This window comes from Bufo bufo, chromosome 4, assembly GCF_905171765.1.
Source record: "Bufo bufo chromosome 4, aBufBuf1.1, whole genome shotgun sequence".
In the NCBI taxonomy this organism is placed as follows: domain Eukaryota; kingdom Metazoa; phylum Chordata; class Amphibia; order Anura; family Bufonidae; genus Bufo; species Bufo bufo.
In genome coordinates this window covers 245,481,555-245,508,405 of record NC_053392.1, presented here as the reverse complement: position 1 = coordinate 245,508,405, position 26,851 = coordinate 245,481,555, and positions in this window count along the sequence as shown.

Sequence of the window (26,851 nt, the reverse complement as noted above, 5' to 3'; positions counted from 1 at the left end):
AATCCTTTAAATTTGCACGCACTATTGTGCATCTCATAGTGTATTTCTGTCCGTAAAAGGGTATATTACACTCAAGGTGTAAATACAAGTGCTGATAGGGTCATCCTCAATAACTTCACACGCTACCGTGCATCCCCAAGTGTATTTCTTTCCGTTAAAGGGTATATTACACTAAGTGTTAAAATACAAGTGCTCAAAGCATAATCCTATATATGTAATACCTATATTTCCACACGCTACTGTGCATCTCCAAGGGTAATTCTGTCCGTTAAAGGATACCTTTCATCCAGGGCCTAAATACTAGGCCTACAATTGAGATTCCCCTAAATCTGTGGTTACTGCTGTGCCTGTATTGTAATACGGTACATAAATAGATAGCCAGATAGTGTTAGGTGCCTGTAAAAAAAGGCCTGAATTTGAATTCAATACATTGGGCCAAATATTTTTTTTCTTATTGTGGTGAACGGTAACAATGAGGAAAACATCTAGTAAGGGACGCGGACATGGTCGTGGTGGTGTTAGTGGACCCTCTGGTGCTGGGAGAGGACGTGGCCGTTCTGCCACAGCCACACGCCCTAGTGAACCAACTACCTCAGGTCTCAGTACCCGCCAGAATTTACAGCGATATTTGGTGGGGCCCAATGCCGTTCTAAGGATGGTAAGGCCTGAGCAGGTACAGGCATTAGTCAATTGGGTGGCCGACAGTGCATCCAGCACGTTCACAACATTATCTCCCACCCAGTCTTCTGCAGAAAGCGCACAGATGGCGTCTGAAAACCAAGCCCATCAATCTGTCACATCACCCCCATGCATATCAGGGAAACTGTCTGAGCCTCAAGTTATGCAGCAGTCTCTTATGCTGTTTGAAGACTCTGCTGGCAGGGTTTCCCAAGGGCATCCACCTAGCCCTTCCCCAGCGGTCGAAGACATAGAATGCACTGACGCACAACCACTTATGTTTCCTGATGATGAGGACATGGGAATACCACCTCATCAGAGTCAGCACGTCTATGATGATGATGAAACACAGGTGCCAACTGCTGCGTCTTTCTGCAGTGTGCAGACTGAACAGGAGGTCAGGGAGGGAGACTGGGTGGAAGACGATGCAGGGGACGATGAGGTCATAGACCCCACATGGAATGAAGGTCGTGCCACTGACTTTCAGAGTTCAGAGGAAGAGGCAGTGGTGAGCCCGAGCCAACAGCGTAGCAAAAGAGGGAGCAGTGGGCAAAAGCAGAACACCCGCTGCCAAGAGAGTTTGCCTGCTACTGGCCACCGCCACCTGGGACAGAGCACCCCAAAGGCAGCTTCAAGGAGTTCCCTGGCGTGGCCGTTCTTCAAACAATGTGCTGATGACAAGACCCGAGTGGTTTGCACGCTGTGCCATCAGAGCCTGAAGCGAGGCATTAACGTTCTGAACCTTAGCACAACCTGCATGACCAGGCATCTGCATGCAAAGCATGAACTGCAGTGGAGTAAACACCTTAAAAACAAGGAACTCACTCAGCCTCCCCCTGCTCCCTCTTCTGCTGCTGCCTCAGCCTCTTCCTCCGCCTCGGGAGGAACGTTGGCACCTGCCGCCCAGCAAACAGAGGATGTACCACCAACACCACCACCTCCGTCACCAAGCATCTCCACCATGTCACACGGCAGCGTTCAGCTCTCCATCTCACAAACATTGGAGAGAAAGCGTAAATTCCCACCTAGCCACCCTCGATCCCTGGCCCTGAATGCCAGCATTTCTAAACTACTGGCCTATGAAATGCTGTCATTCAGGCTGGTGGACACAGACAGCTTCAAACAGCTCATGTCGCTTGCTGTCCCACAGTATGTTGTTCCCAGCCGCCACTACTTCTCCAAGAGAGCCGTGCCTTCCCTGCACAACCAAGTATCCGATAAAATCAAGTGTGCACTGCGCAACGCCATCTGTCGCAAGGTCCACCTAACCACAGATACGTGGACCAGTAAGCATGGCCAGGGATGCTATTTCTCCCTAACTGCACACTGGGTAAATGTAGTGGCGGCTGGGCCCCAGACGGAGAGTTCTTTGGCGCACGTCCTTACGCCGCCAAGGATCGCAGGGCAACATTCTTTGCCTCCTGTAGCCTCCTCCTCCTACTCGGCTTCCTCCTCCTCTTCTTCCACCTGCTCATCCAGTCAGCCACACACCATCACCATCAACTTCAGCACAGCCCGGGGTAAACATCAGCAGGCCATTCTGAAACTCATATGTTTGGGGGACAGGCCCCACACCGCGCAGGAGTTATGGTGGGGTATTGAACAACAGACCGACGAGTGGTTGCTGCCTGTGAGCCTCAAGCCCGGCCTGGTGGTGTGCGATAATGGGCAAAATCTCGTCGCACATCCCTTGCCTGGCGCATGTGCTGAATTTGGTGGTGCAGAAGTTCATTCACAACTACCCCGACATGTCAGAGCTGCTGCATAAAGTGCGGGCCGTCTGTGCGCGCTTCCGGTGTTCACAACCTGCCGCTGCCCGCCTGTCTGCGCTACAGCGTAACTTCGGCCTTCCCGCTCACCGCCTCATATGCGACGTGCCCACCAGGTGGAACTCCACCTTGCACATGCAGGACAGACTGTGCGAGCAGCAGCAGGCCATAGTGGAGTTTCAGCTGCAGCACGCACGGGTCAGTCGCACTGCGGAACAGCACCACTTCACCACCAATGACTGGGCCTCCATGCGAGACCTGTGTACCCTGTTGCGCTGTTTCGAGTACTCCACCAACATGGCCAGTGGCGATGACGCCGTTATCAGCGTTACAATACCACTTCTATGTCTCCTTGAGAAAACACTTAGGGCGATGATGGAAGAGGAGGTGGCCCAGGAGGAGGAGGAGGAGGAAGAGGGGTCATTTTTTGCACTTTCAGGCCAGTCTCTTAGAAGTGGCTCAGAGGGAGGTTTTTTGCAACAGCAGAGGCCAGGTACAAATGTGGCCAGCCAGGGCCCACTACTGGAGGACGAGGAGGATGAGGAGGAGGTGGAGGAGGATGAGGATGAAGCATGTTCACAGCGGGGTGGCACCCAACGTAGCTCGGGCCCATCACTGGTGCGTGGCTGGGGGGAAACGGAGGACGATGACGATACGCCTCCCACAGAGGACAGCTTGTTCTTAACTCTGGGCAGTCTGGCACACATGAGCGACTAAATGCTGCAGTGCCTGCGCAACGACAGCAGAGTTGCCCACATTTTAACATGTGCAGACTACTGGGTTGCCACCCTGCTGGATCCCCGGTACAAAGACAATGTGCCCACCTTACTTCATGCACTGGAGCGTGATAGGAAGATGCGTGAGTACAAGCGCACGTTGGTAGACGCGATACTGAGAGCATTCCCAAATGTCACAGGGGAACAAGTGGAAGCCCAAGGCGAAGGCAGAGGAGGAGCAAGAGGTCGCCAATGCAGCTGTGTCACGGCCAGCTCCTCTGAGGGCAGGGTTAGCATGGCAGAGATGTGGAAAGGTTTTGTCACCACGCCACAGCTAACTGCGCCACCACCTGATACGGAACATGTTAGCAGGAGGCAGCAATTCACTAACATGGTGGAACAGTACGTGTGCACACCCCTCCACGTACTGACTGATGGTTCGGCCCCATTCAACTTCTGGGTCTCCAAATTGTCCACGTGGCCAGAGCTAGCCTTTTATGCCTTGGAGGTGCTGGCCTGCCCGGCGGCCAGCGTTTTGTCTGAACGTGTATTCAGCACGGCAGGGGGCGTCATTACAGACAAACGCAGCCGCCTGTCTACAGCCAATGTGGACAAGCTGACGTTCATAAAAATGAACCAGGCATGGATCCCACAGGACCTGTCCATCCCTTGTGCAGATTAGACATTTATAACTACCTCCCCTTAACCATATATTCTTGCACTCCAGGGCACTTATTCATTCAATCCTCTTTTTTTCATTTTGCCATTATATTGCAGGGCAACCCAAAGTTGAATGACTCTCTCCTCCGTTTGGGTGCCCGGGGCCTAAATATCATAAACTGGCCTGTTCCAATGGTGGGTGACATGAAGCCTGATTCTCTGCTATGGGACCTCTCTCCTCTGTCTGGGTGCTGGGGCCTGAATAAGTAAAAGTGGCCTTCTCCATTGGTGGGTGACATGAAGCCTGATTCTCTGCTATGTGACCTCTCTCCTCTGTCTGGGTGCCGGGGCCTAAATAAGTAAAAGTGGCCTTCTCCATCGGTGTGTGACATGAAGCCTGATTCTCTGCTATGTGACCTCTCTCCTGTGTCTGGGTGCCGGGGCCTAAATATCTGAAAGTGGCCTGTTCCAGTGGTGGGTGACATGAAGCCTGATTCTCTGCTATGCGACCTCTCTCCTCTGTCTGGGTGTCAGGGGCCTAAATAAGTAAAAGTGGCCTTCTCCATTGGTGGGTGACATGAAGCCTGATTCTCTGCAATGGGACCTATCTCCTCTGTCTGGGTGTCAGGGGCCTAAATAAGTAAAAGTGGCCTTCTCCATCGGTGTGTGACATGAAGCCTGATTCTCTGCTATGGGACCTATCTCCTCTGTCTGGGTGCTGGTGCAGTACGCAGCCCTGCAGGGTATTGCGATGTGAGGTCACGGTTACTTAGGCAAACGAGGGTTGCTATGGGTTACTCACAGTTTGTAGGAAGACCCTGGGCAGGCGTACAGCAGTGATGGAGAGGCTGGCACAGAAGTCCTCTGGGGCACTCCCTGTATATAGGGACCAGGCCTGATGGTAGGTGAGGTGCCCTGGATGTTGCAGATATTTAATGTGCCTAGGGCAAGGTCCCTTTAAGGTTCGTGACGCCAGTGCCTGTAACGGTGGCACACCGATTGATAGTGGTAATAAGTGAGGAACACGCTTTTATGGTGAACCAAAACTTCCTTTACTGGAAACTGTTAACTTTATACAGTCTTTTGTAAGTTCCAGGTAATGCAGCAGTAATAAGCAGGCTTTCACATCAATGGCAGGTACAATGTTCTTTGCAAGATACTCAGAGGGTAAAACAACACTTACAGACCAGGCTGCACTATTCCTCAGAACTCCTGGCTGTCTTTATCCCAAGGCCCGCATGCCCTAATGCTGGCTTTATCCTTGGTAGCAAACTTCCTCAGGTATATATCCTTGCTTTAAGTATAAATCCTTCTGCCCTTCAGCTTACTTGTCTAGCTGGAATACTGGCTCTGCTCTGCTTGTGGGAACTTGGCTTCTCAGGAGGCAACTCTTCCCCTGGGGACAAATCTTCTGAGCTAACTCTGGCTCAACATACTCAGGCTGGCTAGTCTGCACTCACTAGCCTCCTGGATTTCACTCCTTCCTTCCTGTCTGGGCCTAACTATATATACTAGGGGTTCCCTAGCTCCCTCTAATGTCTAGGAGCAGGAACTACACCCTAACAGGCCTGATACACAGATAAACAGGAAAATATCCATAAAACATCATATCAACACAAATGTCATATTAACCCTTGTGTAGTGCCCACATTTACCTAGTGGGACACTACATAGGGGCCTGAATAAGTAAAAGTGGCCTTCTCCATCGGTGGGTGACATGAAGCCTGATTCTCTGCTATGCGACCTCTCTCCTGTGTCTGGGTGCCGGGGCCTAAATATCTGAAAGTGGCCTGTTCCAGTGTAGGGTGACATGAAGCCTGATTCTCTGCTATGCGACCTCTCTCCTCTGTCTGGGTGCTGGGGCCTAAATAAGTAAAAGTGGCCTTCTCCATCGGTGGGTGACATGAAGCCTGATTCTCTGCTATGGGACCTCTCTCCTCTGTCTGGGTGCTGGGGCCTAAACAAGTAAAAGTGTCCTTCTCCATTGGTGGGTGACATGAAGCCTGATTCTCTGCCCTCTCTCCAATTGATATCCACATTTGTTTGCAGGGGATTACCTACATTTTGCTGCCTTTTGCAGCCCTCTAGCCCTTTCCTGGGCTATTTTACAGCCTTTTTAGTGCCGAAAAGTTCGGGTCCCCATTGACTTCAATGGGGTTCGGGTTCGGGGTGAAGTTCGGGTCGAGTTAGGATCCCGAACCCGAACATTTTTCGGGAAGTTCGGCCGAACTTCTTGAACCCAAACATCCAGGTGTTCGCTCAACTCTAGTCCTTGCCTTATGTATATACAGTGGCATAAAAGGCCTTTTATGTCAGGTGAATGCCTAATTTTTGGGGCCTGTACTGGCCGACAGCTACATATTTATCCTGTGACTGCCTAATGTACCTCCAGCCACAGAATCTAAAGTTCTTTGCTGTCAGGTGAATGCCTAATTTTTAGGGCCTGTACTGGCTGACAGTTAAATTTTTATCCTGTGATCAGCTACAGTAGGTGAACCCGATTTTGTGTCAATCTCGCCGTATTTCTCGGCGAGATTGAGCACATACGAGCCCCATCGCGGGAGCCAGCGCCGAGCTGGCTTGCCGCGATGGAGAGCAAGCGCGTCATAGAAGAGGCGGGAGATCCGACTTGGATTCCCGCCAATTCTACACGTGTGCGGCGTTTGTTATGAATCCTGAGGGGGAAGTCCCCGCCGGATTTTAAATAAAAATCCGGCCTGGGTCCCGCCCTCAGGAGCATACCGGGCCCTTAGGTCTGTTATGGGTTGTAAGGAGAGCCCCCCCTACGCCGAAAAAAACGGCGTAGGGGGTCCCCCTACAATCCATACCAGACCCGTATCCAAAGCACGCTACCCGGCCAGCCAGGAAGGGAGTGGGGACGAGCGAGCGCCCCCCCCCCCTCCTGAGCCGTACCAGGCTGCATGCCCTCAACATGGGGGGTTGGGTGCTCTGGGGCAGGGGGCGCACTGCGGCCCCCCCACCTCAGAGCACCCTGTCCCCATGTTGATGAGGACAGGGCCCCTTCCCGACAACCCTGGCCGTTGGTTGTCGGGGTATGCGGGCGGGAGGCTTAACGGAATCTGGGAGCCCCCTTTAATAAGGGGGGCCCCCAGATACCGGCCCCCCACCCTAAGTGAATGAGTATGGGGTACATCGTACCCCTACCCATTCACCTGCAAGAAAAGTGGTAAAAACACAAATAAACCACACAGTGTATTAAAATATTTTATTTTTCTGCTCCGGAGGCCGCCCCCTGTCTTCTTTATTAGCTCTTTTACCAGGGGGGGCTCTTCTTCTTCCGATATCCCGACGGGTCTTCTCCGCTATCCGGGGGGGTCTTCTCAACTCTCCTTCTGTTCTTCTTCTGTCTTCTCCTTCTGTCTTGTTGTCTCCTTCTGTCTTCTGTCTCCGGGGGGGGCTCTTCTTCTTCCGATATCCCGACGGGTCTTCTCCGCTATCCGGGGGGGTCTTCTCAACTCTTCGGGGTTCTCCTTCTGTCTTCTCCTTCTGTTCTTCTTCTGTCTTCTCCTTCCTTCTTGTTGTCTCGGCGCACCCCGATTCTTCTCTCTGTTGTTGACTCGGCGCACCCCGGTTCTTCATCTCGCGAGAAGAGAAGAATCGGGGTGCGCCGAGTCTCGCGAGACGAAGAACCGGGGTGCGCCGAGTCAACAACAGAGAGAAGAATCGGGGTGCGCCGAGTCTCGCGAGACGAAGAACCGGGGTGCGCCGAGTCAACAACAGAGAGAAGAATCGGGGTGCGCCGAGTCTCGCGAGACGAAGAACCGGGGTGCGCCGAGACAACAAGAAGGAAGGAGAAGACAGAAGAAGAACAGAAGGAGAAGACAGAAGGAGAACCCCGAAGAGTTGAGAAGACCCCCCCGGATAGCGGAGAAGACCCGTCGGGATATCGGAAGAAGAAGAGCCCCCCCCGGAGACAGAAGACAGAAGGAGACAACAAGACAGAAGGAGAAGACAGAAGAAGAACAGAAGGAGAGTTGAGAAGACCCCCCCGGATAGCGGAGAAGACCCGTCGGGATATCGGAAGAAGAAGAGCCCCCCCTGGTAAAAGAGCTAATAAAGAAGACAGGGGGCGGCCTCCGGAGCAGAAAAATAAAATATTTTAATACACTGTGTGGTTTATTTGTGTTTTTACCACTTTTCTTGCAGGTGAATGGGTAGGGGTACGATGTACCCCATACTCATTCACTTAGGGTGGGGGGCCGGTATCTGGGGGCCCCCCTTATTAAAGGGGGCTCCCAGATTCCGTTAAGCCTCCCGCCCGCATACCCCGACAACCAACGGCCAGGGTTGTCGGGAAGGGGCCCTGTCCTCATCAACATGGGGACAGGGTGCTCTGAGGTGGGGGGGCCGCAGTGCGCCCCCTGCCCCAGAGCACCCAACCCCCCATGTTGAGGGCATGCAGCCTGGTACGGCTCAGGAGGGGGGGGGGGGCGCTCGCTCGTCCCCACTCCCTTCCTGGCTGGCCGGGGTAGCGTGCTTTGGATACGGGTCTGGTATGGATTGTAGGGGGACCCCCTACGCCGTTTTTTTCGGCGTAGGGGGGGCTCTCCTTACAACCCATAACAGACCTAAGGGCCCGGTATGCTCCTGAGGGCGGGACCCAGGCCGGATTTTTATTTAAAATCCGGCGGGGACTTCCCCCTCAGGATTCATAACAAACGCCGCACACGTGTAGAATTGGCGGGAATCCAAGTCGGATCTCCCGCCTCTTCTATGACGCGCTTGCTGGGATGTGCTGTCGCTATCCCAGTGAGTGCGAGATCTCGGCACCACGTCGCCGAGTATCAGCGCGACGCTGTCGTGCTGAAAGCACAATCTCACAAACACCTACTGTAATGTACCTCCAGCCACAGAATCCAAAGTTTTTTGTATTATTATTCGCGGGTATTCGGGGGATTCTTTCCCAGTAGAAAATGATCCTTGGGAAACACAGTCCTCATCCCTGACCACCAGGACCAGGTAGCGCTCTGTCAGTACATGGCGGCTTCCTCTCTCCATCACTCTGCTCCGCTGTGTACTGGTGCTTATTCTTCTGACACTAGGGCTAGGTTCACATCCTATTTTTGCCATCCATTTAATGCATACCAACAATGTATGCGTTAACAGATGCCTCAGACTGATGCCGTACAGTGGCGTCCGTTCACCATACAGTTCCATGGTAGAATTTTTTTTTACTTAACGTATGCATTTTTTAATGGACTCTGAAAGGATACAAAAACGTGGAGTGCTGCACATTTGTATACATCAAACAGATAGGAAATAAAAAATGTCTAGGCTCCAGCAGGGCACATTTTTTAGAGTTTCCCTTTAAGACGCATAAAAATGACCTCTGATTAAAATACATACAGTTTTTTGGGGAACATGTATTTGTTAATTTTTTCATGTTTTTCCAATACAAGATATGGTAAATGAAATATGTACCATATCTTGTATTGGAAAAACATGAAAAAATTCTTTGTCAAGTGATATTGAAAAAAAAAAAACATTCTCCAAGGTTTTTTGGGTTTTGTTATTATGGTGTTCACTATGCACTGAAAATGACATGAAAACCTTCTGCAAGTCAGTACGATTATGGCGATACCAAATTTGAAAGAATAACCTTTTACATAAATAACAATTTTCGCCGTATTCTGACACTCATAACATTTCTATATTTCTGTGTACTGAGCTGTTTGAGGAAAAAAAAAATTTTGTCTGGTGAACTGTAGTGTATAATGGTAACATTTTGGAGTGCATACAACTTTTTGATTTCTTTTTATTCAGTTTTTTTTAGAGGGACAAATTGACCATAAAATTGTGAATTGGGCATTTTATTTTTTCATCATACATTGCACAGGAAAAATAAGTTTATATTTTGATAGTTTGGACATTTTCAGATGTAAAACTACAAAAGTGATATTATTAGAATTTTTTATATTTTTTTTTTACTTTTTTTATTTACTGAATTTTTTAAGTCCTCTTATGGACTTGCACATGTGATCTCCTGATTCTGCTTCTTCCATAGACTGCAATATAATACTATTGCAGTGTATCGGATTTTCACAGGCTGCCCAACTCTGGCATGGCTTTGCAGGCACCTAGCTATGAAAGTCTTGGGAGCCTTCACAAGGACCCAGACTGTCATAATGTTTGATCGGAGCCCCGTCCCTCTGTCACGGCCTTTGCTGTGTGCGCTGTGACACTTGTGCCATACTTGCGGTTGTCAGTGGCAACGTGTTGCTGTTACGGCATGTGGTGGCAGTGTCTCGGCTTTGGCTGTGTGCGCCGTGACATGGTTGCCACGCATGCTGTTGCCAGTGGTAACGTGGTGGCTGGTGTGTGCACTTCCCCTTTAAGTTGTAGCCTTCCCCTGTCTGGTGCTGTAAGGGTTAACCCCCTGATTGGGTGTGGTCGCTTTGGGCTATTTAGCTTCTGCTGGAAGCCTGTAGCTCAGTGTTCCTCCAGGCTTGGTGTGTGCTGGTGGTTCACTGCTCCTGGCTTTACCATCTGTCCAGTGAGGGCCACCCTTGTGGTCATACTGTCACGGTGGGGAGTGGGGGGAAACCCCCACCATATAATGTGAACTGTTACTAGGCCAGACTACAGTAAAGGGAGCAGGCCACAACCTACAGCCGCCCTAATCCTGGCCCTGATCTCCTGACCGCATGAGTGAACCCTGAAGGTGGGAGGGCTCATGCACTGGAACCTAGATCCTGCTGACCCTAACAGTCCCTGGCATAGGGGTCAGGAATAGGAGACAACCGGTTCCTCAGGGAATCAGACGAAACTGAGTCTCCAGCTGCCTAGTAACAGGTGGAGGGAAAAGACCATATGCAGCAACTGAACGGCAGGTAAGTACACAGTGTAACAACAGAACACTAGCAACAACCAACACTTACCTGCTGCAGCAGAGATGGAAAGACGGCACCAAACATCTAACTGGACCTCCATGCAAACACCAGATGCACGGAAGCTCCAGGCAGCGCTGCATATAGGTTTATAGTTCCCCCTCTGGTAAACCAGCCCTCTCGCGGAGGTACAACACACCCTGAACATAAACCCACACCAAACATACAACAAGTGAGGTTGGGTACATAGAGGATACAAGGGAGAAACTGCTAAGACCTTGAGGACCACAAGGGTGGCCCTCACTGGACAGATGGTAAAGCCAGGAGCAGTGAACCACCAGCACACACCAAGCCTGGAGGAACACTGAGCTACAGGCTTCCAGCAGAAGCTAAATAGCCCAAAGCGACCACACCCAATCAGGGGGTTAACCCTTACAGCACCAGACAGGGGAAGGCTACAACTTAAAGGGGAAGTGCACACACCAGCCACCACGTTGCCACCGGCAACAGCATGCGTGGCAACCATGTCACGGCGCACACAACCAAAGCTGAGACACTGCCACCACATGCCGTAACAGCAATATATTGCCACCAGCAACAGCAAGCATGGCACAAGTGTCACGGTGCACACAGCAAAGGCCGTGACACCCTCTCTCTAACCACTCAGATGCCTTGGTTGCTATTGACAGTGGCATCTGAAGGGTTAAATTGCCAGTATTGAGCTATCATCAAACCTCATTCATTGCAGCCAGGTTTCTGCAGTGTTATACAGCCAGCACCCTCCATATATGCAGTGGGCACAGATTTTGAGCCTGCTCCATACATTCCATTAATGCAAATGGTGCACAGGTGCATCATTTTACATTAAAGGGTTAAAAAAAATCTCATTCACGTAAATTTTCCTGCATATTGTATTTTAAGGGTAGGTTCACACTGAGGTTTTGGAGGAGGTTTTTAGGCAGATTTTCCTGTAGGTTTTCCAACTACAGTCAGAAGTACTGCTTGATTCTGTCCCCTTTAATTATGTTTAATACTCTGTATAATAGTTTACAAGTGTTCCTTGTAATGTAGTGGGTTAGGGATAGTACCCATCCCCCATTATGCTGATAAGAACACATTCCTGAGTAATCTTAAAGACATGCGTGATGCACACTGGAGGAGGGGCAAACGGTAATAACTTTGGTCAGCACTAACAATTAAGTGGCACTCCATTGAAGACTTCATTCTATGTAGGATGTAAGTATTGATTTGCCCTAATTCTTGTACACCGTGGGGTGTCCTCCATGTGCTACCACATTATTGCATGTTGCATCTTTAGGCTAGTGATGTTTATTTACTTTTTATTATTCTGTATGTGATTTGTCTGTGTTGTCACTTATTTAATTACACTTAGTAAATATATTTATTCACCTAGCCTGCATAAGTTTATTCATTCTAAAATCTTTTGAATTCACATTACATTACACAGATGTACAAATTGGCAATCATTTACAGTCACTGAGCACCTAACAATATAAGTCTATGCAGGTCCGCCAGAGCCTGGCACTTCTTCAGTCTCAGGTCACTCTGTCAGGTTGGGGTGGCAGGACTACACTGGGAATATTTAGAATATAGTGCTATATATTCGTAATGACGAATATTCGTCATATTTTTCAATCCGAACACATGATTTCTCCCTGCTTCTTGCTTGTGGGCCAATGACGTCATTGCCCCTCAAGCAAGAAGCAGGGAGGAATCATGTGTTCACTTCTGATAGAAAAAAATGACAAATATTCTAAAAATCAAATATATAGCATTATATTCAATATAGTGCTATATATTAGTTTTTTTTATAATATTCATTATTTTTTCCCATCTAAAGTCATGATTCCTCCCTGCTTAAGTTGCTTGTGGACCAATGACTCATTGGCCCACAAGCATGAAGCAGGGAGGAATCATGTGTTCAGATGGAAAAAATAACGAATATTCTAAAAACTAATATACAGCACTATATTCTATAGTGCTATATATTCGTTTTTGGCCTACGCCTGTATTGATTCGCGCAATATTCGCATATTACGCGATCATTACCTTGCCAATTTTTGTGTAAAAAAAAAAGAATGTAGAATATAACGAATATACGAATTCGCAAATATAAGACGAATATTCGACAAAATATTAGCAAAATACAACAAATTAGAATATGACCCCTGCCACTCATCACTAGAGACAACGAGGCATGCCAAATGCCTCCTCATATACTCTGAATCCACCCTGTCTCAGGGGGGTTGTGTGGCACTGTGCTTCGGCATCCACAGTGCCGACCATAAAAAGCGCAATAATAACATCTTAAATGCACTGCACCTGCAAACTAAAGACATGGTCACAGCAACACCTTTACTGATTTGTATCCATTATCCATTGTATCCATTATTTCCATATTGGTATCTGATTTATATGTCTCATATAGGATCTCTCTGATGACATCAACTGCAAGTAATTATCTCTTTTGAACCCAGTCTTGTTCATGCTCTACTAAGCATTCTTCCATCTGTGCTCCAAACATGTATTTTCAGAGAGCCATGTTGAGTGGTTCTTAATAGCAGATATTACTATGATTAGCATGAGTGCTGTAGCAACCGAAGTTCAAGTGGCGAGAACTGCAGTTGTCCCAGCTGTTCTAGAGGCCTGGATGTGACATCAGTACGTAATGCTATTTAGTAGTAAATCAGCCTGTCCAGATCCAGAACCACTGTATAATTTTACTATGCCAAACACTCTACAGTATTTAGCCTTGCATCAATTCACTATGTACCAAAGTACAATAGTCTTTTGGTGATTTGTGCAAATGGGCCAAACTCGCAAGAGAATGTTATAGCACCTCATGAGGTTCCACTATAGTAGAAGACAATTGCAGACCAAATAAAATTCAACCAACTGAACTTTACTAAACATCTCCACAAAATGCGGAATGCACATAGATGTCATCTGTATTTTTTGTGGATCCGTGTTTTGCAGACCGCAAAATACATACAGTCGTGTGCATGAGCCCTAAGAAAGAGTAAGCAGAAGTATAAGTCCTTCCTTTATATTTCTCATTCCTAACGAATCCACTTCTGACTCTGAACCCAAAAATCATTGGGGAAGATATACTGTTGCAAATGGGTCCACAATTTTGGCCATAAACCACACTTATTAAGGGTTTCAGACACTTTTTCTGCCATGCTTGGCAATAGGAAATATGCAGGGTCCCACTCCGTAATAGTTGTGGGGCCTTGTATATATATATGGCTATTTGCAGCATGTCATTTTATGAAATGTATGTATATTGCTGTAATTGCTTCTAACAGGCTGGTGCTCTTTTGCATGTAGATACACCCAGTCACCCGTAGGTGGTACTGGCACCACATGTGTGTATATGTATATATATATATATATATATATATATATGTATATGTAGAACAGGGGGATAAGGGAGTGAGTGTGTGTGTGTGGGGAAGGAAGTGATCACTTGAGACACAGAGAAGTGAAGTGCAGAGAGCAAGGTCAATTGAGACCTAAAGAAAGGGGCAGCATCAGTTTAGTCCACAGCCAAGAAAAGCTACCTCTGGAGTCAGACCCAAAAAGTCAGACGCCTCAGCCAGACTGCAGAGTCAGACAAAAGAAGTGATCAACCAAAGCTAGGACTGGACCTGCTGAACCCAGGAGACAAGTGAGCTGACAAGTAGCTACCCCTACGAGTTGTGCGCAGACCAAGGGTAAGCCTCAAGAAAGGAATAACAGAATCCCAGTGTGTTCAGAGAGTATAAGTAGAGCCTAGTGGAGACAAGAGTGTGACATCAGCCTATAGACTCCATTAGCACCCAAAGTGAGACAGGAGTTTTCCTACGGTGCCTGTTCACAGTCTGCAGTTGAGCGCAAAACTGTATGGACAATACTAGTGAAGGAAAATTGTGAGTAATCTAAGGAAGATATATGTATCCTAGCCAGAGAAGTTTATTGATGTACAGTATACGCCACACCTGGAAGAGAGTCAATACCTCATCAAGAGCCTGTTATTAGGATTACAGATACCACTAACTTGTGATGTCCTTTGAATGGATTATAACTATCACTTTTCATTGCAATATTCTGTACATCTCCTTCAAGGCAAGTGATTCTCAGTAAATGTTCCATTTGTTTATTCAATGGGACCCTACCTTCCCCGCACCTTAAACCTTCCACCATCAAGGGCACCTCAACCAACATCTGGCAGGAGATCCCTCAACACCAGAGTGTGTCCTGAAGGAATCCGGTGCCTTCCCGTCACTGCATACCAGCCCAGGGAGCTGCAGAAACGTGAGTACCAACCAATGGTGGATTACAATAGGGGTGTTCGGGTCGGCGTTGGGCCCCCCAGCGATGCTGGGCCCAGGGCTGCCGACCCGAACACCCCTATTGTAATCCCCCCCTGCCCACATACTGGGGGGGGGGGGACTGGAGCGCATAGTTCCCTGCCCCGCCGCCGATCACCGCCATAAGATTCAGGCCTAGTAGGCCTGAGGCCTATGCGGCAGTAAAATCCCGGTGCAGGCGGGCGTAATGACGTCATCGCACGCCTGTGCTGGGTCGCATCAGTGACGTGTGCGCATGGACGTAACATAGAAACATAGAATGTGTCGGCAGATAAGAACCATTTGGCCCATCTAGTCTGCCCAATATATCTGAATCCTATTAATAGTCCCTGGCCCTATCTTATATGAAGGATAGCCTTATGCCTATCCCATGCATGCTTAAACTCCTTCACTGTATTTGCAGCTACCACTTCTGCAGGAAGGCTATTCCATGCATCCACTACTCTCTCAGTAAAGTAATACTTCCTTATATTACTTTTAAACCTTTGCCCCTCTAATTTAAAACTGTGTCCTCCTGTGGTAGTTTTTCTTCTTTTAAATATGTTCTCCTCCTTTACCGAGTTGATTCCCTTTATGTATTTAAAAGTTTCTATCATATCCCCTCTGTCTCTTCTTTCTTCCAAGCTATACATATTAAGGTCCTTTAACCTTTCCTGGTAAGTTTTATCCTGCAATCCATGTACTAGTTTAGTAGCTCTTCCCTGAACTCTCTCTAGAGTATCTATATCCTTCTGGAGATATGGCCTCCAGTACTGCGCACAATACTCCAAGTGAGGTCTCACCAGTGTTCTGTACAGCGGCATAAGCACTTCACTCTTTCTACTGCTTATACCTCTCCCTATACATCCAAGCATTCTGCTGGCATTTCGTGCTGCCCTATTACATTGTCTGCCCACCTTTAAGTCTTCTGAAATAATTACTCCTAAATCCCTTTCCTCAGATACTGAGGTCAGGACTGTGTCAAATATTCTATATATTTTGCCCTTGGGTTTTTGCGCCCCAGGTGCATTATCTTGCACTTATCCACATTAAATTTCAGTTGCCAGAGTTCTGACCATTCTTCTAGTTTTCCTAAATCCTTTTCCATTTGGCGTTTCCCTCCAGGAACATCAACCCTGTTACATATCTTTGTGTCATCAGCAAAAAGACAAACCTTACCATCGAGGCCTTTTGCAATATCACTTATGAAGATATTAAACAAAATTGGTCCCAGTACAGATCCCTGTGGAACCCCACTGGTAACATTACCTTGTTTTGAATGTTCTCCATTGACTACAACCCTCTGCTGTCTGTCACTCAGCCACTGCCTAATCCACTCAACAATATGGGAGTCCATGCTCAATGACTGCAGTTTATTGATAAGTCTTCTATGTGGGACAGTGTCAAAAGCCTTACTAAAATCTAGATATGCGATGTCTACTGCACCTCCACCGTCTATTATTTTAGTCACCCAGTCTATAAGACTTGTCTATAAGTCTTAGTCTAAAGACTTGTCTATAAGACTTGTCTAAAATCTATAAGATTTGTTTGACATGATCTCCCTGAAGTAAACCCATGTTGTTTTTCATCTTGCAATCCATGGGATTTTAGATGTTCCACAATCCTATCCTTTAATAGGGTTTCCATTAATTTGCCTACTATTGATGTCAGACTCACTGGTCTATAGTTGCTCGATTCCTCCCTACTACCTTTCTTGTGAATGGGCACGACATTTGCCAATTTCCAATCTTCCGGGACGACTCCTGTTACTAATGATTGGTTAAATAAATCTGTTAACGGTTTTGCCAGCTCACCACTAAGCTCTTTTAATAATTTTGGGTGTATCTCATCAGGCCCCTGTGACTTATTTGTCTTCACTTTAGACAGCAAACTTAGAACATCTTCCTCTGTAAAGACACATGCATCAAACGATTTATTAGTCATCCTTTCTAGTGGAGGTCCTTCTCCTTCTTTTTCTTTTGTAAAAACTGAACAGAAGTATTCATTAAGGCAGTCGGCTAGCCCTTTATTCTCTTCTACATACCTTCCGTCCTTTGTTTTTAATTTAGTTATTCCTTGTTTTAATTTCCTTTTTTCATTTATATATCTGAAGAATGTCTTATCCCCTTTTTTCATAGACTGAGCTAGTTTTTCTTCTGCCTGCGCTTTAGAAGTTCTTATAACTTGCTTGGCCTCTTTCTGCCTAATCTTGTAGATTTCCTTATCTTCATTGCTCTGGTTTTTTTTATAATTACAAAATGCTAGCTTTTTATTTTTAATGATTTGGGCCACTTCTGCTGAGTACCACAGTGGTCTCTTCCTTTTTTTGCTTTTACTGACAAGTCTAATGCAATTTTCTGTTGCCTTAAATAATGCACCTTTTAAGTAGTCCCATTTCTCCTGGACTCCATGTAATCCATTCCAGTCTGATAAGGACTCATTTATGACTAATTTCATTTTTGAAAAGTCTGTTTTTCTAAAATCTAAAACTTTTGTTTTTGTGTGGTGGGACTCTTTCACAGTTCTTATATTAAACCACACTGATTGGTGATCACTAGATCCCAAGGTTTCGCCTACAATGACATCATATACCGAATCCCCATTTGTGAATACCAAATCCAAAATGGCCTCCCTCCGGGTTGGCTCCTCAACCACTTGTTGTAGAGATAACCCCAGTAGGGAATTTAGAATATCTGTACTCCTGGTAGAACTTGCTATTTTGGTTTTCCAGTTTATATCTGGAAAAATTGAAATCTCCCATAATGATAACTTCTCCTTTCATTGTCATTTTAGCTATTTCTTCAACTAGTAGATCATCTAGTTCTTTACGTAGGTGAGTATTTAACTTTTTTTTTTGGTTTTTTATTTTATGTGCCAACTTTGGGGGACATGGGGGGGCATACACAGGAGGACATGTGAATAGACAGTACATCGGGGGGGAATTACTATATTGGGGCTGGCTGTATGGGGGGAAATTATTATGAGGAGATTACTATGTGGGGGTAGTGGAGTGGAAATTACTGTGTGGGGGAAATTACTATGTGGGGGCAGTGTGGGGGAAATTACTGTGTGGGGCAAATTACTATGTGGGGGAAATTACTGTGTGAGAGCAAACTACTATATTGGGGCAGTGTGTGTGAAATTACTATGTGGGGCAGTGCGGGTGAAATTACTATGTGGGGGCAGTGTGGTGGAAATTACTGTGGAGGGCAAATTACTATGTAGGGGAAATTACTGTGTGGGGTCAAACTACTCTATGGGGATAGTTTGGGGGAAATTACTGCGTGGGGCAGTGCAGTGGAAATTGCTGTGTGGGGCAAATTACTATGTGGGGGAAATTACTGTGTGGGGGCAAACTACTATATGGTGGCAGTGTGGGAGAAATTACTGTGTGGTGGGCAAATTACTATGGGGGATTACTATGTGGGGGCAGTCTGGGGAAAATTACTATATGGGGCAGCGTGGGGGCTTTGCTATTGGGGAGACCCTGTAGGGGTAATTATATTATTTTTGGGGACACCATACAGGGATTATTACCTGGAGCACAATATAGGGTGTTATTATTATTACTGGGGACCCCCTAGGAGACATTATAGCTGCTGTGGACACTATAGGGACATCTCGGGTAATTTATTAAAGTGGTGTAAAGTAGAACTGGCTTAGTTGCCCATAGCAACCAATCAGATTCCACCTTTTATTTTTAACAGCACTTTTGGAAACCCAGTTCTACTTTACAGCAGTTTGATAAATGACCCCAATTATGTCTACTGGGATCATTATTTTTTCAGCAGTATAGTGCCTGGGGCATTGGGGAGCACCACGGGCACAGTATTGGGAGTGGCAGAAGGATGACACTGTCGGGACACCAGGATGGGGAGGTTGATGAAAAAATTGACAAATCTAATGTGTCTATGTTACAAACTCTGTAGAGAGACGAGATGCGGCTGGTGGTCTGGGTCAAATGGAGGAGAAGACAGAGAAGGTCTACATGACAGGAGATGTCCCTGGATGTAAGAGGTATTTAGTGCTGTATTCTCCTTAAAGTCTTTTTTATTATAATTATATGTATTTTAAATTTGGCGGTATTTTTTTTTAGTCTGGAGATGTCATGTGGCCTAGGAAGAGACTGTGGAGCTCACAAAACACCGCAGCCTCTTCATACAAAAAAAAAAACTAAACTAAAATGGAGGGAGGGTCCCAAGTTGGGTAGACAGCCCCTGGTACCAACCACTACACCCAACAGGCCACCACACTCACACATTGCCCCTGCGGTCTCAGTTGCTGTAAGTGTTATTTTGTCACTAAAATTCTGGCGCAGGGTAAGCAATAGGTGGTCTAAACTAAACTAAAATCTGCAGCATTTCTACTGGAAATCCGCAGTAGAAAAAATCCTGCATCACGGGTCAATTTCTGCAGCATGTGAATAAGATCTATTAAAATCTCATTCACTTTGCTGGCTCTGTCAAATACTGTGGATTGTCTGCACACTGCAACAGAAAATCCACAGCCCATCTGCTATGTGTGAACATACCCTTAACATAGCAGAACACTGAAGAAATAGGTTGTGACCCCATGGTGTGGTAGCTTGTATGCTGCCAGACCATGGTCACTAGGCTTAAACGACTTCAGGCAAGAAGAGGTTTGACTCTATGGAGCCAATACATTTTAATGCTGTACGGAAACAGCATTAACATAGAAGTTTTTGAACAAATCGACTTCGGGTCTATGACCTAAAGGTCGATTCGCGCAAAGCCTAATGGTCACCCATGGCAATTAATGGCTGCACGAGTTAAGTTGCATTAAGATTGCTCAACTGTCAGGCAGATTATAGGACACTGACATTTTTATGAACGTTCGTTACCGATAATCTGCCCAAGTAAAGGTGCCGAAATGATCTTTGCTGTGGGCATCTCAATCATTGTTTCTGGGCAGCAGATCATGCTGTGTGAGCAATGACGATGAGTGATACCACTCCTTCAATAATGTGCAAGCAATTTTCATGAAGGAACGTTTCCTTGTCTGCTAGTTAGTGCATTGTAAATGTGCTTTTATCACAAACATGTGGTTGACACAGGTGGACATGGCATGGCCACATATGACCAGCCACTCCGTGGGATTGCACATTTTAGTTTTTTTCTTTTCAAGTCCACACCCAAGAATAGGTTGCCTTGCACAATCTCATAGCAGGGTCTCAGCATCAACTTTATAACTGGCATACAACTCTCTCTCACTCTCAGGCCATGCTCTCAAGGGCTTTGTCTACTTGTCACCAGTGGTGGTCAGTTCGCAGTGTTCGCGAGCGAACACATGCGGGCTGCCATCTTTAGTAAGGTAGACTCACCCGCCCGGCGATGCACAGGTACGCCCTTACCGGTGCCTGTGCCGGGAGCCTGTCTGAAATCAAATGCAGTCATCGGGAGCAGGCAGTTCCGAGAACAGCCAGATGAAGGCCCCCGGCAGCTGTTCTCGGAACTGCCTGCTCCCGGTGACTGCATTTGATTTCAGACTGGCTCCCGGCACAGGCACAGGTAAGGGCTTACCTGTGCAATGCCGGACGGGTGAGTCTACCTTACTAAAGATGGCAGCCCGCATGTGTTCGCTGGCGAACACTGCGAACTGACCATCACTGCTTGTCACCATCCCTGCATCTGAAGGACTATGTCTGCCTTGAATGGAGCTAAACCTCCTTACTTTATGGGCTCCTGTCTTCTCCTTCCATCGGCATGTGCTGTGGTGCAGGATATCGTCACCACGTTTTGTACCCAGCCATCCCCAGGCCTAGCTAATGCCCAAATCTCCCCTGTATCTGCCTTAGCACAGTAACAGCACCACCACCCACGTGATTTCCCATGTGTCTGAACTACAGGGGTACCACCTTACAATTACATTGCTTATACAGATAAAAATATAAAATATAGCATCCTTGTCATGAATCTATGTTCCTTTTTTTCCTATTGTTTTACTCATTAGTTACCTTATGCATTAAAAAAAAAACTACAAGCAGGTTAATTATGGTTTTTATTTTAATACTAAACATGGCTTGAGTGGGCATATGAATACTCAGGACAGCCCTCCTGGCTCATTAACACACGAATACCTGATGCTCATTAACCTATGGACATCAAAGTAATCAAATTAACATATGAATACAAGAGATTCATTTAAAAAAAAAGTTCCCTGATTTATTTCTGTGGATGTGTTTCATCTGGCTGGATATACATGTAGCTGTGAGGACATGAAGTTTATTTTAGAACTAGATGGCAGAAATATTATATCACTCTGGCCACGTGTTATTGATGCAGCCAGTTTAGGTATGATGCTTGGTGTGAGTGAAAATAAAAGGATGACATCTAAGGCTTCATTCACAAGTCTGTGGAATGGTTTCCGCATCCATTCCACAATATCCGGAACGGGTGCGGACCCATTCATTCTCAATGGGGCAGGAATGGATGCGGAGAGCACACTATGTGCTTTCCGCATCCGCATCTCCAGAGCGTGGCCCCGATCTTCTGGTCCACAGCTCCGGAAAAAAATAGAGCATGTCCTATTCTTGTCTGCAATTGCGGACAAGAATAGGCATTTCTATGGGGGTGCCAGCCGGGTGTATTGCGGATCCACAATAATGTACGGACATGTGAATGGACCCTAAGGCTACTTTCACACCAGTGTTTTTGCTGGATCTGTCATGGATCAGCAAAAACGCTTCCGTTACTGATAATACAACCATCTGCATCCGTTATGAACGGATCCGGTTGTAATATCTTTAACATACCCAAGAGGGATCAGTTATGAACTCTATTGAAAGTCAATGGGGGACGGATCCGTTTTCTATCGTGTCAGAAAATTTGGATCCGTCACATCGCGGACAGAAAAACGGATCTCAATAGCGGAAAGGGAAAGAGCAAGTGTGAAAGTAGCATAAGATTGAATTTGTTAGAACTGTCACTCAATCTAATGATCATTCGGTGATTATCACCACGGATAACAGTACTAAGTCTTGGTAAGTGTCGCTAGCATTGTTTTTGCGTGAAGGGGTACATATACCCATTTTCACCCAGGCGTCCCCCCCTGACTTGAGCATCAGAGCAGTTCATGCTCCGATGCTCTCCTTTGCCCTAAGCTAAATCGCGCAGGGCAAAGGCATTTTCTGGAGTTCTGGTGACGAACCGGGCGGAGTGGGTTGTTGTTCCCACGCCTCTTTGGCTACGTCCAACAAGCCATGAGGATGTCTGCCATATAGCAATTCGAAGGGCGAGAACCCAGTAGAGGCCTGGGGCACCTCTCGCACTGCGAACATGAGATAGGGCAGAAGAAGGTCCCAATCCTTTCCATCTTTGGTCACCACCCTTTTTAATATGGTTTTTAGAGTTTTATTAAACCTTTCCACCAGTCCATCCGTTTGTGGATGATACACGGACGTCCGTAACTGTTTTATACGTAGCAACTTGCAGAGTTCCCTCATGACCTTGGACATAAAAGGGGTCCCCTGATCAGTCAGGACCTCTTTAGGTAGCCCCACTCCTCGGGAGAACATCTCCATTAGCTCTTTAGCTATAAGTTTCGCTGAAGTATGTCGCAGTGGCACTGCCTCCGGGTACCGAGTAGCGTAATCAAGGACAACCAAGATGTGTTGGTGTCCCCTAGCGGACTTTGGTACAGGACCTACTAGGTCCATAGCGATTCGCTCAAACGGTACCTCAATGAACGGGAGGGGTACCAAGGGACTGCGAAAAAGGTGCTGGGGGCTAGTTGCCTGGCAGGTCGGGCAAGACTTACAGAACTTGTCCAGCTCTTTAAACACACTGGGCCAGTAAAACTGTTGTAGTATCTGGTCCTGTGTTTTCTGCATTCCCAGATGACCCCCGAGAACTTTCTGGTGTGCTAACTCTAACACGAGTTTGCGATAAGCCTAGGGCACCACCAACTGTTCAATGGATTCACCTCGCAGCTGATTTACCCGATACAACATATCCTGATGGACCACAAAACGGGGGAACACGGATTCTGCCCCTGGTTGTTGTGGTTCACCATCTATTATTAGTACATTTTCCCAGGCTCGGGATAAGGTTGGATCCCGGTGTTGTGCGGTACCAAAATTATCCCCGGAGACATTGAGGTCTACCAGCTCAGGCCCCGGCGGTAAGTCCTCCATGTCTCCCACCAATACACTTAGCGGGGTTGTTTCCCCCTCTTCCACCGAAGTGGAGGTCACCCCTACCGCTGGCCCTTCGGACTCAGGTTCCCAGGGTTCGGGTCTCCCCCCTGAGCCGGGCCACTCTTCTAGGGATACCTCTGTCTCATGCGTATCAGTCATTCTCAGAACAGGCCACAGTGCCGTGAAACCCGGGAAGTCTCTCCCTACTATTAGTTCATAGTGTAGGTTGGTTGCAACAGCCACCTCGTGGATCCACCTGCCGGAAACCGTAGACAGAGACACCATAACAGTAGGGTAATCTTTTAAGTCCCCATGTATACACATCACTCCGACCTTACGGACGGTGTACTCAGCGGAGCGTACCAGGGAAGCCCTTACCAGGGTCACCAGACTTCTTGAGTCCAACAGAGCCTCCGCTGAACCTGGTACAGGTGGTTCAGAGACTCCGGAGCACCCACTGCACACAGTTTCTTGGCATATAATGATTGACGGAAACCATAGTTCGTGTCCATGGGTTCCCCCTGCCCTGGACATTCCGCTCTAACATGGCCAGGCTCCCGACACCGTCAGCAGATTATTGGAGCGGGGTCCACAGGGGTTACGTCCCGGGCAGGTTTGGTGGGCATCGGTTGCTGGGGTGGAGAGTTACGGGATCTGACTGCCCCCCTCCCAACAGAACCACCCTGTAAGCTCCGGGTAGCCTCATAGCGCTCCACCAGGTCGACCATCTCCAGCGCATTCCCTGGTGAGACCTGGCCAATCTATTGCTGGAGAGGGGGTGGCAGAGCCCTCCAGAACCTGTCTGCTAACAACTGGTCCAACATAGCAGTGGGGTTCAACACGTCAGGTTGTAGCCACTTTTGCAACAGGTTAAGCAGGTCATAATACTGGGGTCTCACGGGCTCCGCTGGGTTGAACCCCCACTGATGCACCCGCTGGGACCGGACCAGCACATTTACCCCCAGTCTTGCCAAAATCTCCCCTTTTATCTTTGGGTAGTCGGCCGCTTGATCGTCGGGCAAGTCGAAAAACACCCTTTGGGACTCTGACGTCAGAAACGGAGCGACGACCTCAGCCCACTGGTCCTGGGGCAGCTTTTCCCTGGTGGCCACTTTTTCATACATCGCCAGGTAGGTCTCGACGTCATCTGCGGGGGTCATTTGAGGGATCGCTGCACGTACTGCTTTCCGGGCATCGTGTATGCTTGGGGTTACTCCTGCTGTCTGCAAAGCCATTACATGTTGTAGCAGCAACTGGTTGGTCTCCTGCTGCTGCTTATTAGCCTCGTGTTGCTGCAGGTTAGCCTCCATGAGGGCCTTCATAACAGCCTCCATTTCATCACGTGTCACGGGTTTGAATCTAGCCGGTTTGCTAAATGACATACAACCGTGTGCAAAAAAAAAATTCGCCGTTCACGCCAGCCTCACTGCACTTGCCCGCATCCTCCACCAATTGTAGGGATTTGCTCTGGTAGGCAGGGTAAGCGGACGCAGTACAGAGGCAAGAACACGGTAGTAAAGCAAAAAGTTCAGTGTTTATTCACACCCAAGGAAAAACATAACACAAACACTTTGCAGAGTCCTGGTGTTAATTCACACCACAGGAATTCCTCGTGTTATTTCACACGGCCAAAGTCCACAGAACTCAAAACAAACACGTCACCTGGATATCCACAGCAGGCTTTAGGGTGCCTGGCTTCCAGCTGGTGGCTCTCATGCAGCTCCCAGAGACAGAGCCTTCACAGCTCCACTTTCACTTGGAGGAACATACCACTCCCAGCTGAGCTGCTGGCTGGGTTTTTAAACCCCATCCCAAAACCCTGTTCTTTGGCTGCTCCCAATAAGAACCGGCCCGGATCGACTATTCAGCCACACTAAGAATAAACAGCGTCAGCGAGCACTAGCTGCGGCTGACACATAAAATAACCGGTTCTTATCTCACCGAGGCCAGGAACCTCGGTGACACGTACCTTCCGTCAATGACGGACCCTTGCGCCTTCCTACAATATATATATATATATATATATATAAAGCGAAAAAGTGGGACTGCACTCCTGAGTGGTAGTGAAAATCAAAAACTTTTATTCACCCATAATATGGCAAACTTGCGACGTTTCGGCTCACAAGAGCCTTCCTCAGAGCCTTCCTTGAGGAAGGCTCTTGTGAGCCGAAACGTCACAAGTTTGCCATATTATGGGTTAATAAAAGGTTTTGATTTTCACTACAACTCAGGAGTGCAGTCCCACTTTTTCGCTTTATGATATTGGGTATTGCCGCCACCCTTCGTTGGACTTTGCACCCACACCCTGGATGGTGCTCCCGCTGGACTTTTTCTTATATATATATATATATATATATATACAGTCGTGGCCAAAAGTTTTGAGAATTACATAAATATTGGAAATTGGAAAAGTTGCTGCTTAGGTTTTTATAATAGCAATTTGCATATACTCCAGAATGTTATGAAGAGTGATCAGATGAATTGCATAGTCCTTCTTTGCCATGAAAATTAACTTAATCCCAAAAAAAACTTTCCACTGCATTTCATTGCTGTCATTAAAGGACCTGCTGAGATCATTTCAGTAATCGCCTTGTTAACTCAGGTGAGAATGTTGACGAGCACAAGGCTGGAGATCATTATGTCAGGCTTATTGGGTTAAAATGGAAGACTTGACATGTTAAAAGGAGGGTGATGCTTGAAATCATTGTTCTACCATTGTTAACCATGGTGACCTGCAAAGAAACGCGTGCAGCCATCATTGCGTTGCATAAAAATGGCTTCACAGGCAAGGATATTGTGGCTACTAAGATTGCACCTCAATCAACAATTTATAGGATCATCAAGAACTTCAAGGAAAGAGGTTCAATTCTTGTTAAGAAGGCTTCAGGGCGTCCAAGAAAGTCCAGCAAGCGCCAGGATAGTCTCCTAAAGAGGATTCAGCTGCGGGATCGGAGTGCCACCAGTGCAGAGCTTGCTCAGGAATGGCAGCAGGCAGGTGTGAGCGCATCTGCACGCACAGTGAGGTGAAGACTTTTGGAAGATGGCCTGGTGTCAAGAAGGGCAGCAAAGAAGCCATTTCTCTCCAAAAAAAACATCAGGGACAGATTGATCTTCTGCAGAAAGTATGGTGAATGGACTGCTGAGGACTGGGGCAAAGTCATATTCTCCGATGAAGCCTCTTTCCGATTGTTTGGGGCATCTGGAAAAAGGCTTGTCCGGAGAAGAAAAGGTGAGCGCTACCATCAGTCCTGTGTCATGCCAACAGTAAAGCATCCTGAGACCATTCATGTGTGGGGTTGCTTCTCATCCAAGGGAGTGGACTCACTCACAATTTTGCCCAAAAACACAGCCATGAATAAAGAATGGTACCAAAACACCCTCCAACAGCAACTTCTTCCAACAATCCAACAACAGTTTGGTGAAGAACAATACATTTTCCAGCACGATGGAGCACCGTGCCATAAGGCAAAAGTGATAACTAAGTGGCTCGGGGACCAAAACGCTGACATTTTGGGTCCATGGCCTGGAAACTCCCCAGATCTTAATCCCATTGAGAACTTGTGGTCAATCCTCAAGAGGTGGGTGGACAAACAAAAACCCACTAATTCTGACAAACTCCAAGAAGTGATTATGAAAGAATGGGTTGCTATCAGTCAGGAATTGGCCCAGAAGT